The sequence below is a fragment of the Pongo pygmaeus genome, chromosome 10 (assembly GCF_028885625.2).
Source record: "Pongo pygmaeus isolate AG05252 chromosome 10, NHGRI_mPonPyg2-v2.0_pri, whole genome shotgun sequence".
NCBI lineage: Eukaryota > Metazoa > Chordata > Mammalia > Primates > Hominidae > Pongo > Pongo pygmaeus.
Genome location: NC_072383.2, coordinates 17,958,383 through 17,980,995, shown reverse-complemented (window position 1 = coordinate 17,980,995; position 22,613 = coordinate 17,958,383).

The following is a 22,613-nucleotide window of genomic DNA, read 5'->3' as shown; positions in this document are numbered from 1 at the left end:
CAAATTATAACTTATTTTTGTCACTCAGTTTCTTTGTTTTTTTAATTGACATATAATAATCGTACATAATTATATGGTACAGAGATATTTTGATACATGTATACAATGTGTAATGATCAAAACAAGATAATTAGCATATCCATCATCTAAAACATTTATCTTCTTTTTGTGTTGAAAACATTCAAAATCCTCTCTTCTAGCTGTTTGAAAATACACAATAAATCACTGTCAACTATAGTCAACCTAAAGAGCTATGAAACACTAAAACTTATTCCTATCTAACTACTTTTGTCTCTTGTAATCAACCTTTCCCTATCCTCCCTGCCCCCTACACTTTCTAGCCTGTAGTAACCATTATTTTTCTTCCTACTTCTATGAGAAAAAGAGCTTACTTATATCAATGATCACATGCGTATTTCTCTTTCTGTCTTATTTCACTTAACATAATGTCCTCCAGTCTCATACATGTTGCTGTGAACGACAGAATTTCATTCTTGTTTATGGCTGAATAGTATTCCTTGTATGAAATACCACATTTTCTTTACCCATTTATCTGATGATGGACTCTGAGATTGATTCCATTTCTTGGATGATGTGAATAGTGCTGCAATAAACATAGGAGTGCAGATAGCTCTTCAACATACTGATTTCCTTTCCCTTAAATATATACCAACTAGTGAGATAGCTATATCATATAGTAGTCCTATTTTTAGTTCATGGTGAGCCTCCGTACTATTTTCCATAATAAATGTACTAATTTACATTCTCACAAATAGTGTATAAGGGATTATTTTGCTCTGCATCCTTGCCAGTGTTTATTTTTTAAATCTTTTTGATAATAGCCATTCTAACATTTCACTGGGTTTTGATTTGCATATAAAAATAAACATTTTTATATCCTTATTGATCATTTGCATGTACTCTTTTAAGAAATGTTTATTCAGTTTGTCAATTTAAAAATTACTTTTTTATTGTCAATTTAAAATATTTATGCTGTTGAGTTGTTGGAGTCCCTTATATATTCTGAATAATAATCCTGTGTCTAATAAATTGCAAATATTTTCTCCCATGCTGCAGGTGTCTCTTCACTTTGCAAACTTTTTTTTCCTGTGCTGGGCAGAAGCTTTTTCGTTTGGTATAATGCTGTTTATTTTTGCTTTTGTTGCTTGTGCTTTTGAGATCTTATAAAAAAAATTGCTCAGACCAATGTCCTTAAGCATTTCACCTGTTTTCATGGAGTAGGTTTGTAGTTTCAGGTATTACATTTAAATATTCAACATATTTTGAATTGATTTTTGTATTTGATAAGAAATATAGGCTTAGTTTTACTTTTTAGCATAGGGATATCTAGTTTTATCAGCACCATTTATCGAAGACACAATCCTTTCCCCAATGTATGTTTTTGTCATCTTTGTCAAAAATCAGTTGGTTTAAACATGTAGATTTATTTCTGGGTTCTCAATTTTGTTCCATTTGTCTAGGTGTCTGTTTTTCAATGAGTGCCATGCTGTTTTGGTTACTATAGCATTGTTGTATATTTTGAAGTTGGATACTGCAATGATGGAGCTTTGTTCTTTTTGCTCAGAATTGCTTTATCTATTTGGGATGTTTGCTGGTTGTATAGAAATTTTAGTTTTTTTTATTTCCACGAAGAATGGCATTGGTAATTAGATTGATAGTGCATTGAATTTGTGGATTACTTTGGGTAGTATGGTCATTTTAACAATGTTAATTCTTCCAATTCATGAACATCAGATGTCTTTATTTTGTGTGTGTCCTCTTCCATCTTTTTTTAATCAGTGTTTTGTAATTTTCAACATAGGGATTTTTCACCTCCATTACATTTATTTCTAGGTGTTTTATTTTTCCTAGCTACTGAAAAGGGAATTGCTTTGTTGATTTCTTTTTTAGATACCCAATACTGGTGTGTAGAAATGCCACTAATTTTTGTATGTTGATTTTGTATCCCACAACTTTACTACATTTATCAGTTCTAACAGATTTTTGGGTAGTCTTTAGCAGTTTTTATACATAAGTTCATGTTGTGTGAAAAACGGTGACAAATTGACTTTGTCCTTTACAATTTAGATGCCCTATATTTTTTCTCTTTCTTAATTGCTCTGGCTAGAATTTCCAATATTATGTTGAATATGAGTGGTGAAAGTGGGCATCCTTGTCTTTTTACTTTTTCTTAGAAGAAAAGCTTTCAACTTTTCTCTGTTCAGTATGATGGTATCTGTATGTTTTTCATATATGACTTTTATTGTATTGAGGCACATTCCTTCTATAACTAATTTGTTGAATATTTTTATCATAAAGTCATGTTGGATTTTATCAAGTGTTTTGTTGATTATTTTTATCATAAAGTCATGTTGGATTTTATCAAGTGCTTCTTCTGCATCTATTAAGATGACAATATGGTTTTTGTCTTCCATTCTGTTGATGTGTTGTATCACATTTGCTGATTTGTGGATATATTGACCCATCCTTACATCCTGGGATAAATCTCACTTTGTCGTGGTGTGTAATTTGTTAATGTGCTGTTGGATTCAGTTTGCTAATATGTAGTTGAAGATTTTTGTGTTTATGTTCCTCAGGGATGCTGGCCTGTAGTTTTTTTTATTTTGTTGTGTCCTTGTCTGGTTTTAGTACCAGAGTAATGCTGGCCTTGTAAAATGAATATGAAAGAATTCCCTCCCCTGTATTATTTTGCAGTCTTTTAAAATAATTGGTGTTAGTTCTTCTTCATAATTTTGTTAGAATTCAGAGCAATGCCATCTAATTGTGGGCTCTTCTTTGTTACGAGACTTCTTTATTAATTGATTCAGTCTCGTCACTGGTTATGGTCCATTCATTTTTGTTAGTTCTTCCTGGTTCAATCTTGCTTGTATGTGTCTAGGATTTCATCTGCTTACTCTAGATTTGTTCAATTTGTTGATGTACAGTTGTTCATAAAGGCATCTAATGATCCCTTCTCTTTCTATGGTACCAGTTGTAATGTCTCCTTTTTTGTTTCTAATTTTACTGATCTGAGCCATCTCTTTTTTTTATCTTACTTAGTTTAGCTAATAGTTTGCAGATTTTGCTTGTCTTTTCAAAAACCAATTTTTTGTTTGGCTGTTTTTGTGGGTTTTTTTGTAGCTATTCTGTTTCTTTCTGCTCTGGTCTTTATTATTTATTTTCTTCTACTAATTTTGGGTTTGGTTTGCTCTTGCTTTTCTAGTTGCATGAGGTACATTGTTAGGTTTTTAATTTAAAAATTTATATTTTTTGATATGTGTGTTCTTATATAAACTTCACTTAGTATTGCTTTAGCTGCATAAGTTTTATTATGTTCTGTTTTTATTTTTGTTTCAAGAATATTTTAAATTTCCTACTTAATTTCATCATGAATGTATTGGTCATTTGGGAGCATTTTGTTTAATTTCTATGTACTTACACAGTTTCCAAAATTTCTTTTGTTATTGATTTTTAGTTTTATACCATTGTGGTCAGAAAATATACTGTATATGATTTCAATTTTTACAAAAATTTGTTATGATTTGTTTTGTGCCCTAACATATGGTCTATTCCAAATAATATTCCATGTCCTGAAAAGAAGACTGTATATTGTGCATTTGTTGGATGAAATGTTCTGTAAATGTCTGTTAGGTTAATTTGGTATGTGCTGAAGTTCAAATAAAATATTTATTGATTTTCTGTCTATACAGTCTGTCCAGTGCTGATTAGAGTATTGAAGACACCAATCATTGTACTGGGATCTATCTCTCCCTTTAGATTTAATAACATTTGCTTTATATATCTGGATACCTATTGTTAGGTGCATATATATTTACAATTGTTATATTCTCTTGCTGAATGTCATTCAATTTCTCAGAGTTTTTGTTGAGTTTAGACTTTATGCTCAAAGCACACAATGAAGACAGGATAATCTTGAGACAACTGAATATCCACATGCAGAAGAATAAAACTGGATTCTTATCTCACACCATATGCAGAATTTAACTCAAAACTGATTAAAAAGTTAAACATAAGACCCAAAACTATAAAACTACTAGAGGAAAACATAAGGGAAAAGCTCTATGACATTGGTCTGGGCAATGACTTCTTGAATATGACTCCAAAAGCACAGGATACAAAAACAAAAATAGACAAGTGGGATTGCATCAAGCTAAAAAGCTTCTGCACATCAAAGGAAACAATCAACAGAGTGAAGAGAAAACCTACATGAGAATACACTTGAAAACTATATATCTGATAAGTAGTTAATATCCAAAATATATATAAAATACAAACAATAGCAAGACAATAAATAACCCAACTTAAAAATGGGCAAATGACCTGAATAGGCATTTGTCAAAAGAAGACATGCAAATGACAGACAGATATATAAAAAATGTTTAACATCACTAATCAACCAGCCAATGCAAATTAAAACCACAATTGGATATCACCTTGCACCTGTCAGAATAGCTACAATCAAATAAACAAAAACAAGAATTGGTAAGGATAGGAAAAAAATGGAACCCTCACAAATTGTTGGTGGAAATATAAATTAGTACAGGCATCATGGGAAACAGTATCAAGATTCCTCAAAAAAAATAAAAATAGCACTACCATATGGTTCAGTAATCCTACTACTTAGTATAAATTTGAGGTAAAAGAAATGAGGATGTTGAAGAGATATCTTCATGTCCATGTTTATTGCAGCGCTATTATTCGCATTAGCTAAGATATGAAAACAACTTCAGTGTCCATCAACAGATAAATGGACACAGAAAATGTGATATGTATATAATGGAATACTATTCAGCCACAGAAAAGAATGAGATACTGTCTTTCACAGGAACTTGGATGAGACTGGAGGACACTATGTTAAGTGAAATAAGCCAGGCACTGAAAGATAAATGCCACATGATATTACTTATATTTTGAATCTAAAAAAGTTGATCTCAAAGAATTAGATGGTAGAATAGTTGTTACCAGGGCATGGGATTTTTGGGGAGAGAGGTTGGTGATATGTTGATCGAAGAACACAAAATTTCAGTTAGATATTAATAGAAAGAATAAGTTCAAGAGATATATTGTTAGTACTAACTTTCTGAAGCCTACTTCTGTCAATTTATCCATCTCATTCTCCATCCAGTTCTGTGCCCTTGCTGGAGAGCCATTGTGATCATTAGGAGGAGAAGAGACACTCGGACCTTTTGAGTTTTCAGCATTTTTTCATCGATTCTTTCTCATCATCATGAGTTCGTCTAGTTTCAGTCTTTGAGGCTGCTAATCCTTGGAAGAGGGTTTTATGGGGACTTCTTTTGTTGATGCTGCTGTTGTTGCTTTCTGTTTGTTTGTTTTTCTTTCAATAGTCAGGTCCCTCTTCTGTAGGGATCCTGTGGTTTTCTGGGAGTTCACTTCAGGCCCTATTCATCAGGTTCACTCCCATGCCTGGAGATGTCACCTTGAAGAGGCTGGAGAACAGCAAAGATGGGTGCCTACTCCTTTCTCTGGGACCTCTGACCTCGAGGGTCACCAACCTAATGCCAGTAGGAATGCTACTGTATAGGGTGTCTGACAACCCCTGTTGGAGGGTCTCACCCAGTTAAGTGGCACTGGGAGCAGGACCCATTTAACGAAGCACTTTGGCTGTCCCTTGGTGGAGCGGGTTTGCTGCTCTGGGAGGAAACCCTCTCTTCTGGGCTGCCTGGATTCCTCAGAACTAGCAGGAGGAAAGACTAAGTCTGCTGGTCCACGGAGACTGCAGCCACCCCTCTCCCTAAGGGCTCAGGCCCATGGAGATCACAGTTCTGTCCCTGAGCCCCTGGCTGGAGTTGCTAGAGTTCCTGCAAGGAGGCCTCACCCAGTGAGGAGGGATGGGTCAGGGTCAGACCTGAAGAGGCACTCTGGCAGCAGTCTGCCACAGCAGTGTGTTGGGCTGTGGGGGATACCTCTTGGGACCAAGCCATCCAGCTTCCCCGCCTCTAGCAGGGGAAAAGGTAGCCCGAGCTATAAAGATGGCTGCCGCCCTTCCCCCACCCTGGGAGCTTAGTGTGTTAGGCAGCTGGCAGTCCCAGTGTTGGCTCCTGCTCCTTCCCCAAGGAGCTCAGAGGGCTTAGACCCCAGGCAGCTGCAGCTGTGGCGATGGCCACCCCTCCCCCGAGGAACTCACCAGGCTTAGGCAGATTCTAGCTGAGTGGCTGTTGAGAATCTGCATGACTCTGTAGTTGGGTCCCTAGGCCCCAGTGGTGTGGGCTCACGAGTGGGATGTTCCCATCCGTGGGTTGCACAGTTCCATGGAAAAAGCACGGTTTCCCAGGCTGGGTAGTGCACTCACTCACTGCCTCCCTTGGTGGGAGGTGGGGACTCCCTTGCCCCGTGTGGCTCTCAGGTGGGCCACCCGACCACACTGCTCTTCCTTCCTCTCCGTGGGTCACGCCAGCTGCCTGATCAGTCCTAAAGACAGAACCTGGATACTTTGGTTGCCAGTGCAGGATTCTCAGGTTGTTTTGGTTCTCTTTTTTTTTTTTGAGAAGGAGTCTTGCTCTGTCACCCAGGCTGGAGTGCAGTGGCGCTATCTCGGCTCACTGCAAGCTCCGCCTCCCGAGTTCACGCCATTCTCCTGCCTCAGCCTCCCCAAGTAGCTGGGAATACAGGTGCCCGCCACCATGCCAAGCTAATTTTTTTTGTATTTTTAGTATAGACGGGGTTTCACCATGTTAGCTAGGATGGTCTCAATCTCCTGACCTCGTGATCCACCCGCCTCGGCCTCACAAAGTGCTGGGGATTACAGGTGTTTTGGTTCTTTTTGATGGGAGCCTCCAATAGCTGCTAATTCTAGGCCATTTTGGCCCCACCCCTCAAGAGATATATTATACAACATGGGGAACATAGTGAACATATTATATTATTGAAAAATGCTAAGAGAGTGGATGTAAAGTTTGTCAAGTGCGTCCCTGTGAAGAGACCACCAAACAGACTTTGTGTGAGCAATAAAGCTTTTTAATCTCCTGGGTGCTGGTGGACTGAGTCCAAAAAAGGAGTCAGCAAAGGGAGATAGGGGTGGGGCAGTTTTATAGGATTTGGGTAGGTAGTGGAAAATTGCAGTTAAAGGGGGTTTTTCTCTGGCGGGCAGGGGCGGGGGTTACATGGTGCTTGGTGGGGAGCTTCTGATACTCATTGTCCAGGAGAAGGAATTTCACAAAGTCAATTGATCAGTTAGGGTGGGGCAGGAACAAATCACAATGGTGGAATGTCATCAGTCAAGTCAGGAACTGGCTATTTTCACCTCTCCTGCGGTTCCTCAGTTGCTCCAGGACATCTGGATGCATATGTGCAGGCTTGGGCTCAGAGGCGTGACATTCCTGTCTTCTTATATTAATAAGAAAAACAAAACAAAATAGTGGTACAGTGTTGGGGTAGTGAAAATGTTTGGGGGGTGGTATAGAGAGATAATGGGTGATGATTCTCAGGGCTGCTTTGAGTGGGATTAGGGGCAGCATGGGAACCTAGAGTAGGAGAGATTAAACTGAAGAAAGAATTGGGGATAAGGGGTGACATTGTGGGGTTGTTAGGAGGAGTATTTGTCATATAGAATGATTGGTGATGGCCTGGATGCAGTTTTGTATGAATTGAGAAACTAAATGGAAGACACTGGGTCCGAATAAGAGAAGGAGAAAAACAGGTATTAGAGGACTAAGAATTGGGAGGAGCCAGGACATCCAATTAGAGAGTGCCCAAGGGAGTTCAGCGTAATGACCTGCTTGATTGGAGAGGTTTTGGGCTCTATCCTTGAGTTTTTTTAATGTTGTTATATACCAGGCCAGGTTGATTTAGGTAAAAACAACACTCTTCATTTAAAATATACAGAATCCTCCTTTTTAAGTTGGAGGCTGAGCTTGGTGAGGTGTGTTTTTAAAAGACCATTAGTCCGTTCTACCTTTCCTGAAGATTGAGGACAGTAAGGGGTATGCAGTTTCCACTGAATACCAGGAGCCTGAGAGATGGCTTGGGTGATTTGATTAATAAAAGCTGGACCACTGCAAATTGAATAGAAGTGGGGAGGTCAAATAGGGGAATTACATCTGTTAGAAGGGAAGAAATGACTGCAGTTGCCTTTTTGGAGCTACTGGGAAAGGCCTCAACCCATCCAGTGAAGGTGTCGATCCAAACCAGGAGATACTTAAATTTATGGACACGGGGCATATGAGTAAATTCAATCTGCCAATTGCATAGGAAAAGAAGGAGACCTGAGAAAGTCTGGTGGCATAGCAGATAGGGCATTGAGAGGTGATGGTCTTGAGAATGGATTTCCATGAAGGGAAGGAGATGAGGGGCTGCAGGAGGCGAGCCAGAGGCTTGTATCCCACATGGAAGTGGTCATAACGGGAAGAAAGAATGGACTGAGCTTGTGAGGCAGGAAGAATGAATTTTCCATGATTTAAGAACCACTTGCCCTGAGTTGGAAAAGACTGGTAGAGCAGGTTTTCAGAAGAAGAGCAGGTGGCGTGATAGAGGAGACAGAAAAATACTGGCCCTCTGGAGTGGGGGCTGGAATATTAGTGGGTGTGGAGGCATTGGCTATTTCTTCGGCTGTCCTGTCGGCATAGGCATTTCCTTTTACAGTAAGATCAGTAGGATTCTGGTGTCATTTATGATGAATGACTCCAGCCTTGGCTGGCAGGAGAGCAGCCTTAAGGAGGGCCTTTATTAGGGAGGCATTGATAATGGAAGAGCCTTGTGTGGTAGGGAAGCCTCTTTCAGCCCAGATGGCAGCATGGTGATGGAGGATGTGGAAAGCATATTTGGAGTCAGTATAAATGTTAATGTGCATTCCTTTAGCGAGAGAGAGAGAGAGAGCGTGCTTGAGTTAAAGCAATCAGTTCGGCTTGTTGGGAAGCGGTGGAGGGAGGAAGTGCAGCAGCTTCAATAATAGAGGTGTGGGACACGACAGCATATCCAGCTTTAGCTGGTGAAAATTGATCGGGTTTAGAACTGCCATCGATAAACCAAGTGCGGTCTGGGTTTGGAATTGGAAGAATAAAAATATGAGGAAAGGGGGAAAATGCTGTGTGTATTGGGGAAACACAGTCATGTGGTTCAGGACTTGTTTTGGGTGCTAAGTGAGAAGCTGGGTTGAAATCAGGCCCATGGGTAATAGTTACTGTTGGAGTTTCAACAAAGAGTGAATAGAGCTGGAGGAGTCAAGAGGCAGACAATAAATGTGAAAGGTGTGAGGAGGATATTAATACTTGAAGGTCGTGAGAACTGTAAAGGGTAAGTGGAGCATAGCCTGTGATTTTGAAGGCCTCAAGAAGTATTAAAATGGCAGCTGCCACCACACGCAGACATGAGAGCCAGCCCAGAACTGTGAGTTCAAGTTGTTTTGATAGAAAGGCAACAGTTGTGGGCCTGGCTCCTGTGTGGGGACTCCAGCAGCACACAGCTTTATATTTCAGCTGTGTGTAAGGAAAAAGGATGGGATGAGTCGGGGAGTGCTAGTGTGGGAGCTGTCTCTAGGGCCTTTTTGAGAGAGCGAAAGGAAGAATGGGGAAAAGACTTAGGGTCTATGGGATCAGTTAAGTTACCCTTTATGAGCTTGTAAAGTGGTTTGGTTAGGATAGCAAAGCCTGGTATCCAGAGTCGGAAATCCAACAATGCCTAAGAAGAAAAGGATTCGTTGTTTTTTAGAAGGGGTTGGGGTTTGGAAGATTAGCCAGACACGATCAGCAGGGATAGCACATGTGTTTTTATGAAGAATTATGCCAAGATAGGTAACAGATAAGAAATGTGGGCTTTGGAGGGGGATACATGACATCCTTTGAGAATAGATGTTGGAGGAGCACGAGTGTGTCCTGTTGGGAGGATTCATAGGAGGGGCTATAAAGTAGAAGGTCATCAAAATATTGAATAAGGTGAGAAGCAGATGGATGGAAAGAGAAAGAACTTGACTGAAATAATTGGGGCTGTCCCTGAAGCCTTGCAGCAGTACAGCCCAGGTAAGTTGCTGAGACTGATGGGTGTCAGGGTCAGTCCAAGTGAAAGTGAAGAGAGGCTGGGATGAAGGGTGCAAAGGAATAGTAAAGAAAGCATCTTTGAGATCCAGAACAGAATAATGGGTTGTGGAGGGAGGTATTGAGGATAGGAGAATATATAGGTTTGGCACCACGGGGTGGATACGCAAGACAATTTGGTTGATAAGGTGAAGATCCTGGACCAGCCGGTAAGGCTTGTCCGGTTTTAGGACAGGTAGGATAAGAGAGTTGTAAGGAGAGTTTGTAGGCTTTAAAAGGCCATGCTGTAACAGGCAAGTGATAACAGGCTTTAGTCCCCTAAAAGCCTGTTGTGGGATGGGATGCTGGCATTGAGCGGGGTAAGGGTGATTAGGTTTTAACGGGATGGTAAGGGGTGCATGATCGGTCACCAAGGAGGGAGTAGGGGTATCCCATACTTGTGGATTAAGGGGATTAAGGTAGGGAGACACAAGGGGATGATGTGAAGGAGGCTTTGAACTGGGGAAAAGGGCAGCAATGAGGTGTGGCTGTAGCCCAGGAATAGTCAGGGAAGCAGATAATTTAGGTAAAATATCTCTACCTAGTAAGGGAGCTTGGCAGGGGGTGATAACTAAAAAGGAGTGCATAAAATAATGTTGTCCAAGTTGGCACCAGAGTTGGGGAGTTTGAAGAGGTTTATGTTGGGGTGATCAGACCCAACACCAGGTCACGGGGGTGACAAAGTCCGGCGGAGGCAAAGGATTGAGAAAAAGTTTGAGAGAGAAAGGTGGGACACCAGGGGTCCATCGCCATCACAGAGGCTGCAAAGGCCCTGAGCTCTGGGAGCCCACGCTATTTATTGGTAATCCAACAAAGAAGCAGGTGGTGAGAATGTGGAGGTCAAAAGGATGCGTTGTATTAAGCACATGGTTTACAGCTGTGATGGTTGAGCATTTATATGGAACATGTTCTGCTGCTTGAGATAATGGGAATAGGAGCCTAGGAAGCCTAGAAGCAAGGAGCCAGCAAGTCTAGAAACATTCCAGAGGACATTATGCAAGCCCTGCCTCAGTTTCCCTTCCAACGCTCAGCTTTTTCCCAACAGTTTAGAAGCCTGGCCATCAATACTCACAACAGTCATGGAGGCAAGGGAAGCAGGCCCTTGAAAAGAAGGTAATGTGGAGTGGGTAGCCTCCCTATTGATTAAGAAGCAGACGGACTTACCCTCCACTGTACAAGTTACCCAAAGTGTCTGTGATGGTCCAGGAGGCTTCCAAGGCGATCGGCAGTGTCAGTCTTCAGCCGCTAAGCTGAGAAGATCTGGGAAGGAGTCAGAGAGCCTTGGGCCAGAGTTCCAGGGGCTCTGGGACTGGCTGCCAGGCGAGTAGGACAGTCTGATTTCCAGTGGGGTCCCGCACACATGGGACATGGCTTAGGAGGAATCCCGGGCTGCAGGCATTCCTTGGCCCAGTGGCCAGATTTCTGGCACTTGAAGCAAGATCCTGGCCGCTGCAGTTTAGGTGTTTTGAAGTTCTTGTGTGCTGGAGATGGGGCTGGGGTTTCTCTCACAGCGGAGGCAAGTAATTGCAACTCAGAAATACATTGCTGCTTGGCTGCCTCTTCTCTATTATTATACACCTTGAAGGCAAGGTTAATTAAGTGCTATTGTGGGGTTTGAGGGCCAGAATCTAATTTTTGGAGCTTTTTCTAATGTCCAGAGTGGACTGGGTAATAAAATGCATATGAGAATAAGACGGCCTTCTGGCCCCTCTGGCCCTATGGCGGTAAAGCGTCTAAGGGTTGTTGCCAAACGGGCCATGAACTGGGCTGGGTTTTTATATTTGATGAAAAAGAGCCTAAATGCTAACTGATTTGGGAGAGGTCGGATAAAGAAAAGGAGCATTAACCTTGACTAAGCCTTCAGCTCTAGCCACCTCTTTAAGAGGAAATTGTCGGGCAGGTGGGGGAGGGCTAGTCATGGAATGAAACTGTAAGCCAGACCGGGTGTGAGGAGGGGAGGTGATAAAAGGATTATAGGGTGGGGGAGCTGAGGCTGGGGAAGAATTGGGACCTGGCTTAGCCTGGCGAGGAGCAGCCTGAGGAGGATGGGAGAGGTCAGATGGGTCTGCAGAAAAGGAGGATTCAAAGGACTCAGACAGGAAAGAAAGAAGAAAGATTTGGGACGAGTTGCATTGGGAGCAGAGACTAGGGAGGGACCAATGTGTAGTAAAGAATGCCCGGACATCAGACAGCTCAGACCATTTGCCCATTTTTCGACAAAAATTATCCAGGTCTTGTAAGATGGAGAAATCAAAAGTGCCATTTTCTGGCCACTTGGAACCATTGTCGAGTTTGTATTGGAGCCTAGCAGTGTTGCAGAAGAAAATAAGGCATTTAGGTTTTAGGTCAGGTGTGAGTTGAAGAGGTTTTAAGTTCTTGAGAGCACAGGCTAAGGGAGAAGAAGGGGGAATGGAGGGTGGAAGTTTGCCCATAGTGAAGGAGGCAAGTTTAAAGAGAAAGGTAGACACGGAGAAGGGGGTGGTGAGCAGCCAAAGCAGGTGTCCCTGCAGTTGACTTGCCACCAAGGGAATGTGGGTGAATGACCAAGGCAGGTGTCCCTGTGATGATCAGACACCAATGGAATGTGGGTGATCAGGGCAGGTGTCCCCGCCATGATCAGACACCAAGGGAAGACTGTCTTCCCGAGTCCGTGACCGGCGCTGGAGTTTTGGATCCACGGATAAAATGTGTCTCTTTTGTCTCTACTAAAGAGGAAGAAGAACTGGAGTTGGAAGGACAGGGAGACTGAAGGGCAGCGAGAGAGGCTGGAGAAGAGAGTGAAAAGACCGCTTACCCGATTTGAAGTTGGTGAGATGTTCCTTGGGCTGGTTGGTCTGAGGACTTAAGGTAGTAGGTGGATCTCCTCATGGAGTGAGGGTTAGGACAGGGGACCAGTCTCCCAAAGGAGGCCCCCTGTCCCGGGTCTTCAGCACCAAATGTCACGCATGTCCATGGGAAGAGACCACCAAACAGGCTTTGTGTGAGCAATAAAGCTTTTTAATCACCTGGGTGCAGGTGGACTGAGTCCAAAGGAGGAGTTAGCAGAGGAATATAGGGGTGGGGCAGTTTTATAGGATTTGGGTAGGTGTGGAAAATTGCAGTTAAAGGGGGTTTTTCTCTGGCGGGCAGGGGCGGGGGTTACAAGGTGCTTGGTGGGGAGCTTCTGATACTCATTGTCCAGGAGAAGGAATTTCACAAAGTCAATTGATCAGTTAGGGTGGGGCAGGAACAAATCTCAATGGTAGAATGTCATCACTCAAGGCAGGAATTGGCTATTTTCCCCTCTCCTGCCATTCCTCAGTTGCTTCAGGCCATCTGGATGCATATGTGCAGACTTAGACTCAGAGGCCTGACAAAGTTTCTCACTACAAAAATGATAACTGTCTTAGGTAATGTGTATATTAGCTAGATTTAGTAATTTCACAATGTGTATATATATTTCAAAATATGTTGTACATAGTAAATACAATTTTATCTGTCAATTCTAAAAATTTTAAAAAGTTATAATACTGTTTGATGTGTAAGACATATGTTATAAACAGAGTAAACTGATTTTATAGAGGTTGTTCTGTCGGAGGCAGGGAAAAGAGGAATGATGGTTGTTCTGTAGGAGGCAGGGAGAAGAGACATGACATCATTATGGACACTGAAGAAAAATGTCCGAACCAGTGGTTTATTGGAAATGGAACCTAGTGATTTTACTTGTAGTTACCATAACTATTAAAAATTATTTTTTATATTTTTGCCTTCTTTAAATGTACTGTAATTATGTGGTAAATGTTTGCATTTTACATAAACAATTTGCCTTTATAAACAATATTCTTTAGATTTTATTAATTTATTAATCCTTGTTTTTTAATCAGAGAGGTCTGCAAATACATTTTCAAATAAATTCCCTGGCATTCTGTGAGTTCTTAGTGTTTTGAAATACAGTTATATAATTTTAATATAAGAACAAGAATACTAGTATATACAGAAATATTCTTAACAAAAAGGCATACTATTATGTTTCCATCATGACATAATTCCAGAGTGACTGATGGATTGGAATTGTGGGAAAGCAATTTTCAACATTGGTGTTTTAATACATTAGAAGTCTGATAATGAGAACTTTTGAAAGATGAAGAGAAAATTTGCAATCGCCTGTGTGTGTTTTGACTCTGCATTAATGCCTATAGAGCTTTGTGTTAATGATATGAATACATCTTTACCTATTATTTACGTCTTGATTTAGAAATACAGATAGATGACAGATACATAGGCAGGCAGGTAGATAGATAGAAGGATGATATATAGATAGATAACTACATCTTTCAAGGCTCCAAACACTTTAAGACAGATTATCTCTCCTATGGTCTGACACTCCCTGTCACTAAATGATGTTCCCCCAAAATCCATATGTTGAAGACCTAACCCCCAATGTGACTCTATTTAGAAATATGTCCTTTAAGAAAGTGGTTAAAGTTCAATGAAGTCATAAGATTGAGACTCTAATCCAGTAGGATTGGTGTCCTTTGAGGAAGAAGAGACACAATGACTAGGTGATCACAGAGCAAAGCCATGTAAGCACATAGCAAGAAATTAGCTATCTGAAAATCAAGGAGACAGCCATGATCAGAAAAGTGATTTTGTGGCAGCTGGCACCTTGATTGTGAATTTCCAGTCTCCAGGACTGTGGGAAAATAATTTTTTGTTGTTTAATCTACCCAGGTGTGGTACTTCCCTCAGATGTCAAAGGCTCGATGTCAAAGCCTCTCATTCTAACTCTCAAAACCTGGATCCTGTATGATTCCTTATGATTCTGAACTTCTCCAAATATAACTGAACTTTCCATTTCTTCCTAATCTGCTCTGAGCTTTGGAACTCAAAAGCTATCATCAGGGTAATCCTCTTCTATATCAAATGTTCACTGGCATATTTCCTTCATTTTATAGATATAACTGAAACCTAAGATTTCCAAAATCTATTTCTTCTCCCATAGTTTGTGTGTGTGTGTGTGTGTGTGTGTGTGTGTGTGTGTTTTAATATGGGTTGTATTTTCCACATCAAATGTACTATTCAGTCATAAGGGAAAGTTAGTGTCTTCTTAGTATCTCTTTGTCACTTATAAACCACAGACTATCTCGTCTCTAAAACTCAGCAATTTTTTGATATAAATATCCTAAGTATATGCCATTTCCTTTCCTCTTTTTAGTTATAATCTACATTCTTTTTGAAAACTCTTATTTGTTCAATAAAGATTATGGCATTGATTGACTCTCTCGTTTCTCTTGCTAAAACCATTGATGTTTTTTATATCCACTCAGTGGATCTTCTAACACCCTGACTTTTTTCTTGACCTTGCTTCAAGTAATAAGTTAGGCTCTTTACCTCAAACACCTATTCTCATGGCATTTTAGAGCGCTCAGGTTGCTGTAACAAGGTACCATACATTGGGTAGCTTATAAACAACAGAAATTTAATTCTCCCAGTTCTGGTGGCTGACAAGTCCAAGATCAATATGCTGGTAATTTCATGTGTGGTAAGGGTCACTTTCTAGTTCCTAGACAGTGCCTTACCACTGTGTCTTCAAATGGTATAAAGGGCAAGGGTCTCTCTGTGGCCTTTTTTTTAAGGGAACTAATTTCATTAAGAGGGCTTTGCTTTCACAACTTAATCACCCACCAAAGGCTTTTCCTCTTAATACTGTAACACTGGGAGTTCAAATTTCAACATAAGAATTTGGGGGGGAACAAAAACATTCTTTCAAACCATGAAAGGTGTTAGACCTTAGGTCTTATTTTTTCTGTAAGTTATAAATTATGTTTACTATGGAGGGAATACCTTAATATCAACCATAATTCCACCACTCAACACTGTCCATTTTGAACAGCTAGTCTTTATCATATCTATAGCTCAGTTCCTAAATTAAGGCTTCTCCAGGTTTTAGGCTTTTTATTTAATGGTCATTGTTCGTATGATACATCTTTTTTATGTTTACAATACTGATGTGTCTTTAAATCTAAAGTCACTCTCTTGTAGATAACATATAGTCAAATCTTATTTTTAACCCATTTTATACTCTTCCTGTTAATTACAATGTTTAATTCATTTACATTGAATTTATAAGGTAGGATTTACTTCTTCCATTTTACTATTTTTGTTTATGTGCATTATATTGTTTTTGTTCCTGTAATCCCCCTCACTACTTTCTTTGGTGTTAAATAGACATTATTTAGTTACCTTTACCCACCTTTTTAATTATTTCTTAATATTGTCTTTATTTTTTTTTACTGTTACCCTACACATAACATCTAAATATAAAACAATCCAGTTAAAATTAATACCAACTCAGTTTCAATATTATACAAAAAGTCCATTTTCTCTCCTCTCCTTTGTGTGAATATTGTCATTAAAATGACATCATTTTTTACACAGTAAATCCCAGAAACAGCTTGTAATTATTACTTTCTGCAGTTGTCTTTTTATATAAAATAGAAGATTTTTTAAATTACTTTTTTTATATTTACTTATCTATTTACCTTTACTAACACTCTTTATTCTCTCATGTGGATTCAAGTTACTCTCCATGGCCCATAATTGCAGGTCAAAAGACTGTTCAACATCCCTTATAGGTCAGGTCTGCTAGCTACGAATTCTATTAGCTTTTGTGTTTCTGGGACTATATTAATTCCTCCCTAACTTTTGAAGGATAGTTTTGATGGAAAAATAATTCTTGGTTGACAGTCTTTTTTCTATTAGTACTTTAATATGCCATCCCATTGCCTTTGGACTGCATTTTTATAATAAAAAATCAGCTGTTATTGTTACTAAAGTTCCTTCATAAATAATGATGATTTTTTTCTTGCTATTTTCAAAATTATCTCTTTGTCTTTGGTTTTCAATAATTTGGCTATTATGTGTCTAGGTCTTTGATGTACACGTTAATGTTTAAAATCAACTTTGAGAAGTATTTTTTTCAAATTTTCTTTCCACCTTTTTTCTCTAGCTTTTTATTCAGAGATTATTATTGTATTTATGTTAATATGGTTGATGATGTCTTCCAAATGTCTGAGGTTCTGTTAATTTTTCTTCTTCTGTCTATTGTTACATTGAATAATGTCAGTTGATTCACCTTCATGTTCAATGCTTCATTCTCTGACAGATAAAAAAATCTGCTGTTGAGCTTCCTTGTCAATTTTTCTTTACAGTGGATTGTACTTTTTAACTTCAGAATTGTTCTTTGGAAATAGTTTATTTAGCTATCGGAACATATATACAAGAACTGATTTAAAGCCTCTGTATTTATTACAAGTTCAACATCTGGGTTTTCTCTAGGAAGGTATTATTGTTTTTCAAGTGGGGGCCATCATTTCCTGTTTCTTTGTGTATCTTATAATTGTTTTTAAGAAGTGGGCATTTTAAAGAACATAAAGTGACAACCATGGAAATGAGATTCCTTTCCACCCACGATTGGTGGTGTTGCTAGTTTTTGCTGTTGTTGTCACTGTTGCTATTTGTTTCATTAGTCACTTTCCAGAATTAATTCTCTAGAGTCTGTATTACATGTTGTGTCCAGCCATGGAAGTCTCTTCTTTGTTGGCTCAGTGGTCAGCTATAGATTATACTAAAGTGTTCTTAAATATCTTGAACTAATATATCTTTCACTTGTTACTATGGGGCTTTGTATGTGTGTGCTGCGGGAAGCCTTTAATGTTCTAGCAGTTTAAATCTCTGTCTTAGCCTTCATTTACTTTTTGTACAGCGCCTCAAAGTCAACCAGAAATGATAGACTGGGATCTCCTGAAGACTTTCCAGGACACTTTCACAGCCCTGCCTATTAACATGGCCTTCTAGATACTCAGGAATATTTTGGAGCTTTTCAAATCCCCCCATGGACATCTCACTCTCCATATTTTTCTCTTAATTTTCTGGCCACTCTTTGTTTGCCCCAACCTGTACACTTTACCTCCACTGATTGTTTTAAACAAACCCCTGGTGATAAGATTTATCAATAATTGAGCTCAGTAGCAGGTCAATTAAGACAAGTCCTGTGAGCGTAGCTTTTCCAGTGAACTGTGAGACTGGTCCATTAGTGACAATCCTCAGTGTATGGGGCTCTGGAGGAACTCCAAACTTTTCTCCCCTCCCCTGTGACTGTTAGGTTGCTATTAATAGTTTTCATAACTACTATGTTTATGAGGCTTCTGCTTTTCAATGCCAATTGAAGCTGAGGATAGGGGCATGGGATTGGGGTAAGTTAAAAAGCCACCAAGCTCAGTTTTTTTTACCAAGGTTCAGGTTTTTGGTTTTTTATTTGTTTGTTTTTGTTTTTAGTAAATAACTCCACAAATTGTGGAAATCCTTTGGTTGAGAGTTCTGAAAGCATTGATTTTGACGAAGTTTACCAAGTGTTCTCACTGGTTTTACTGAGGTATAAATTTTTCAATATCCTTACTCTTTTACTCTGTATTTGTAAATTTTCAAATTCCAACTTAAGAACATTAATATACTAACATTAACAAGAAATATTGATTATGTGATAAAATATTTTGAATTACATGATTCTTTTTTTTTTTTTTGAGACCGAGTCTCGCTCTGTCGCCCAGTCTGGAGTGCAGTGGCACGATCTCGGCTCACTGCAAGCTCCGCCTCCCGGGTTCACACCGTTCTCCTGCCTCAGCCTCCTGAGTAGCTGGGACTACAGGCGCCTGCCACCGCGCCCAGCTAATTTTTTTTTGTATTTTTAGTAGAGACGGGGTTTCACCGTGGTCTCGATCTCCTGTCCCCATGATCCGCCCACCTCGGCCTCCCAAAATGCTGGGATTACGGGCGTGAGCTACCACACCCGGCCACATGATTATATTCTTGTCCTGCAAGTTATTGAAGCCCCATTAATTAAAAGTCAGTTCACTTTGCTTCAATTTACTTGTCACTTAAACATCACATAAAAGATATCAATGTAATTTTTAAATTGATCTTTCTAGAGATCAAATATTATTTCCCTAGAACTCAAACTTTCTATTTTATCTCATTATTTCAATCTTTTGAACATCTGTTATTTTCGATTTGGGGTAAAGATAGTAAGGCAGTATTGTCTTAGTCCATTTTCTGCTGCTCTAACATAATATGACAGATTAGATAATTTGTAAAGAAAAAAATATTTACTTGGCTAACAGTTCTGGAGCCTGGGAAATGCAAGGGCATGACACCAGCATCTGCTCTGTCATCTGATGAGGGCCTTTTTAATGTGTCATCCCATCATGAAAAGCAGAAAGACAAATGAATGCATGAGACAGAAAGAGGAAATTGGGCAGACTTTATCCTTTTATCAGGAACCCATTCCCTCAATAACCCACTCCCATAAATATCAGCATTAATCTATTTTTGAAGGCAGAGCATTCATTACTTAATGATGTCTTAAAAGTTTCACTTCTAAATACTGTCATAATGACAATCAAATTTCAACATAAGTTCTGAAGGGGGTATTTAAACCATAGCAAGCATATGTTATGTGTTTCTTAATTTTCTATACATTTTACTGGTTATTTTTATTATATGCATGAAAATTATTGCAGAAAATTCACCAAATTGTTTAAAACTTTATACTTAGCTTAATATACATAATTCAGACCAGATAGGTTTATTGTAAAATATTAGTTCCATGATAACTAAAGTATTTAAGACCTTTGGTGACATTAGATATTTATATGGAAATTTTATCTTCATGTCGACTCACTGACTTTTTAAACATGTCAAAAATTGCAGCAAAAAGAGTGGGCTTAGGGTGGTAAGAGATAAAAAGAAAATTCATATGCTTCTGGAGTATAAGTCAGATGTGTTAGCAAGAACTTTTACACAGATTACATTATATATTTGATTTATTCTCTCATGTACCTTCAGTCTAGAATGGAGACTATATGATATAATAGTCTTTGAAGTGACCTACAGCTTTTATATTGAAATTCATTTCTCATTAACTTTAGATAATATATATTTATTTTCTTCTTTTTAAAATATTTAATCTATTACTGGTACTTATTTCCACTGCCCTGACCCTTGCTTTGTTAACATGAGCAATCCCACCCCAATCAATCTATCTTTGCATACACTGTTGCCTCCAGATTCTTTAATTTAAAACAATTCACTACTACTCATCTACCAATATCACTATTGGGTACTAGTACTGTAAAATATTGTAATGTATTTAATATTAAAGTTCATCAATCTATATCAGTAAACTATTATTATGTTCTGTCTTACTATTTCATGTTATTTATTTGTTTTTTTTTTAACAAGGCTAGAGTCTTGCCTAGGATATGACTAATGTGATAGCATATTTTATACTCTGAAATATGGTGTATATGTCCAATACATTATATATTATTTATTGCTTAGTTGAAGACATTGAGTTATCTCTAAGTTATTACTTCTTGTAATCAATAGAACATATGAGGTCACTGATACAAGCAATTAGAAAAACATTAATATTATTGAAAACTTGACCAAACTACAGTGTAATCTAACTAGTAGACAAATGGCATTATATGTCAGGTGCAAATGACTGCTGCCTGGATTCTCTCAATAGTAATTGTTTATAAAACAGATGATAATTTAAGATCTGCATGCATCCAAAGTTGCTGAATAAAATATCCAAAGAAAATATTCTCATCCGCCAACTTACACAGAAATAATGGGAGAAATGGCAGGCATGAAGTGGTTCTCTAAATTGGATAATACAGTTACATTCTGGCAAAAAGGCTTAGCTAATGGAAGTCAAAGAATACACACTATAAACACATTGTATGGGTAGCATACCTTCTTAAGAGGTCCATGTCATGTACATTTTTTGGAAGGAAAAATAAATAAGATTCTGTAACAAACAGCAAATAAAATTCCTAAGATAGCAATAATGAGTAGCAAAAATATATAACATTAAAACGTATTAATCTTTAAAATATGCTTATTGAAATCGATCTGAGAAAAACATCCCTCAACAAAAGCAGTAAAGTCATTCTCAAAGACAATAAAAAAGCAAAAAAAGTGATGAAATTAAAATATTTTTAAAAGTAGTAATGGAATTAAACTAGGAAAATCAACAGTGCTCAAAATTTGAAAATCACACACAATTTGTATACATACAACTTTCACAGTTTCTGTGTATATGTACTGTGAAAGACTTCTTAATATCCAGGAAAAGATTTTAGTTTCAGGGCATACAACTAGATAGATAGATAGATAGGTAAATAGATATAAATAGATAGCTGTAGAGATACACAAACAAATAAAAATTAAAATATTTCATGTGCAAGAGTTGAGCACTACAGTAAATTATGTTGCAGTTAATGTAAAAAGTTCTATTTGCTTCTCTTTAAATAGAACTATAGCCAATGAGCAAAGTTCAGAGTCAGAAAATATTATCAGAACAAGTAGGTTTGATGATTCCACTAGATTAGTTAATCTTTTGTTTTGGTAGAATTAAGTCCAGATTCATCATTTAATATTTCAAATCACTGAAGTAGAAATTTCAGAGTATCTTTAAAACATGGTAGGCTCTCATGAAAACTATCCACAAGGCAAAATTTGGATTTGGCAGTATCACTGACTACTCTTGTGATAGTAAGCACAGTATTTAAAATATGTCACAGTTTTTACACCTGTAAAACGGGATTAAAGTATCCATCCTACCAACTTCCTTGTGAATATTAAGTTAAATGTTTTTGTAAAGACTGTATAAAAGAAACTTGTATTCAAATCTATGTTATGACTCATATAATACTGTAAAAAGAAAACAGAGTGAATACATTTATAGGCAATTTCTCCAATGAGTACAATTCATAAAAATAATGACATAATCAGATTCATTCTAACAGATTCTAGCTCCCATTATAATTGAACAACTCATTACTTATAAAGAAGTAGGTATGAATTAATACTAAATGTGGCTCAAAATCTTCAGAATCCTCTTTCCTTTGCTTGAAAATTGTCAGTAGTTGCAAATTAATTGGCATAGCATACAGAGAGGCTTTATGTAGCCTTCACTTTCTGCTGCAGCCTCATTTACCACCCGCATTACAGGCACTCAGCGTATCAAGCTATAAAGATTTTTGTAGTTCTTCGAAAGTGCCATGCTCTGTCTCACCTCCTGGCATTGTATATGTGGTTCTTTTTCTGCCCTCTAAAATATGATTCTAGTCATATTCTTCAAGACAATACAAAAGCTTTATAGTGTCCTGTCCAGGCACTTGAATATGCTACTTATCACTCCATTTGTACCGCTTTCCTTCTTTTCTTTAGACTCTATGCTTCAGGGTTTCTTTGATATTCACAAAAGATGCAATACACTATCTTTCCAGTTTTCAGATATTTATGATTGCCATTCTGTTTTCCCCAAAATAAATCTGCTTCCTATTCAATAATTAGCTCTTGCTCATATTCCTAGTCTGCATAGGACAAATTGTTAATCAGAGAACGGTAGTTTATTTCTCACGCTGGATTATTTCTGAGGTTAGCCAAGGGATTGATAGGAAGGGAGGCAAAAAAAGAAACAAGACTGTATAACTGTTCCGGGTTCAAATGGTACACATT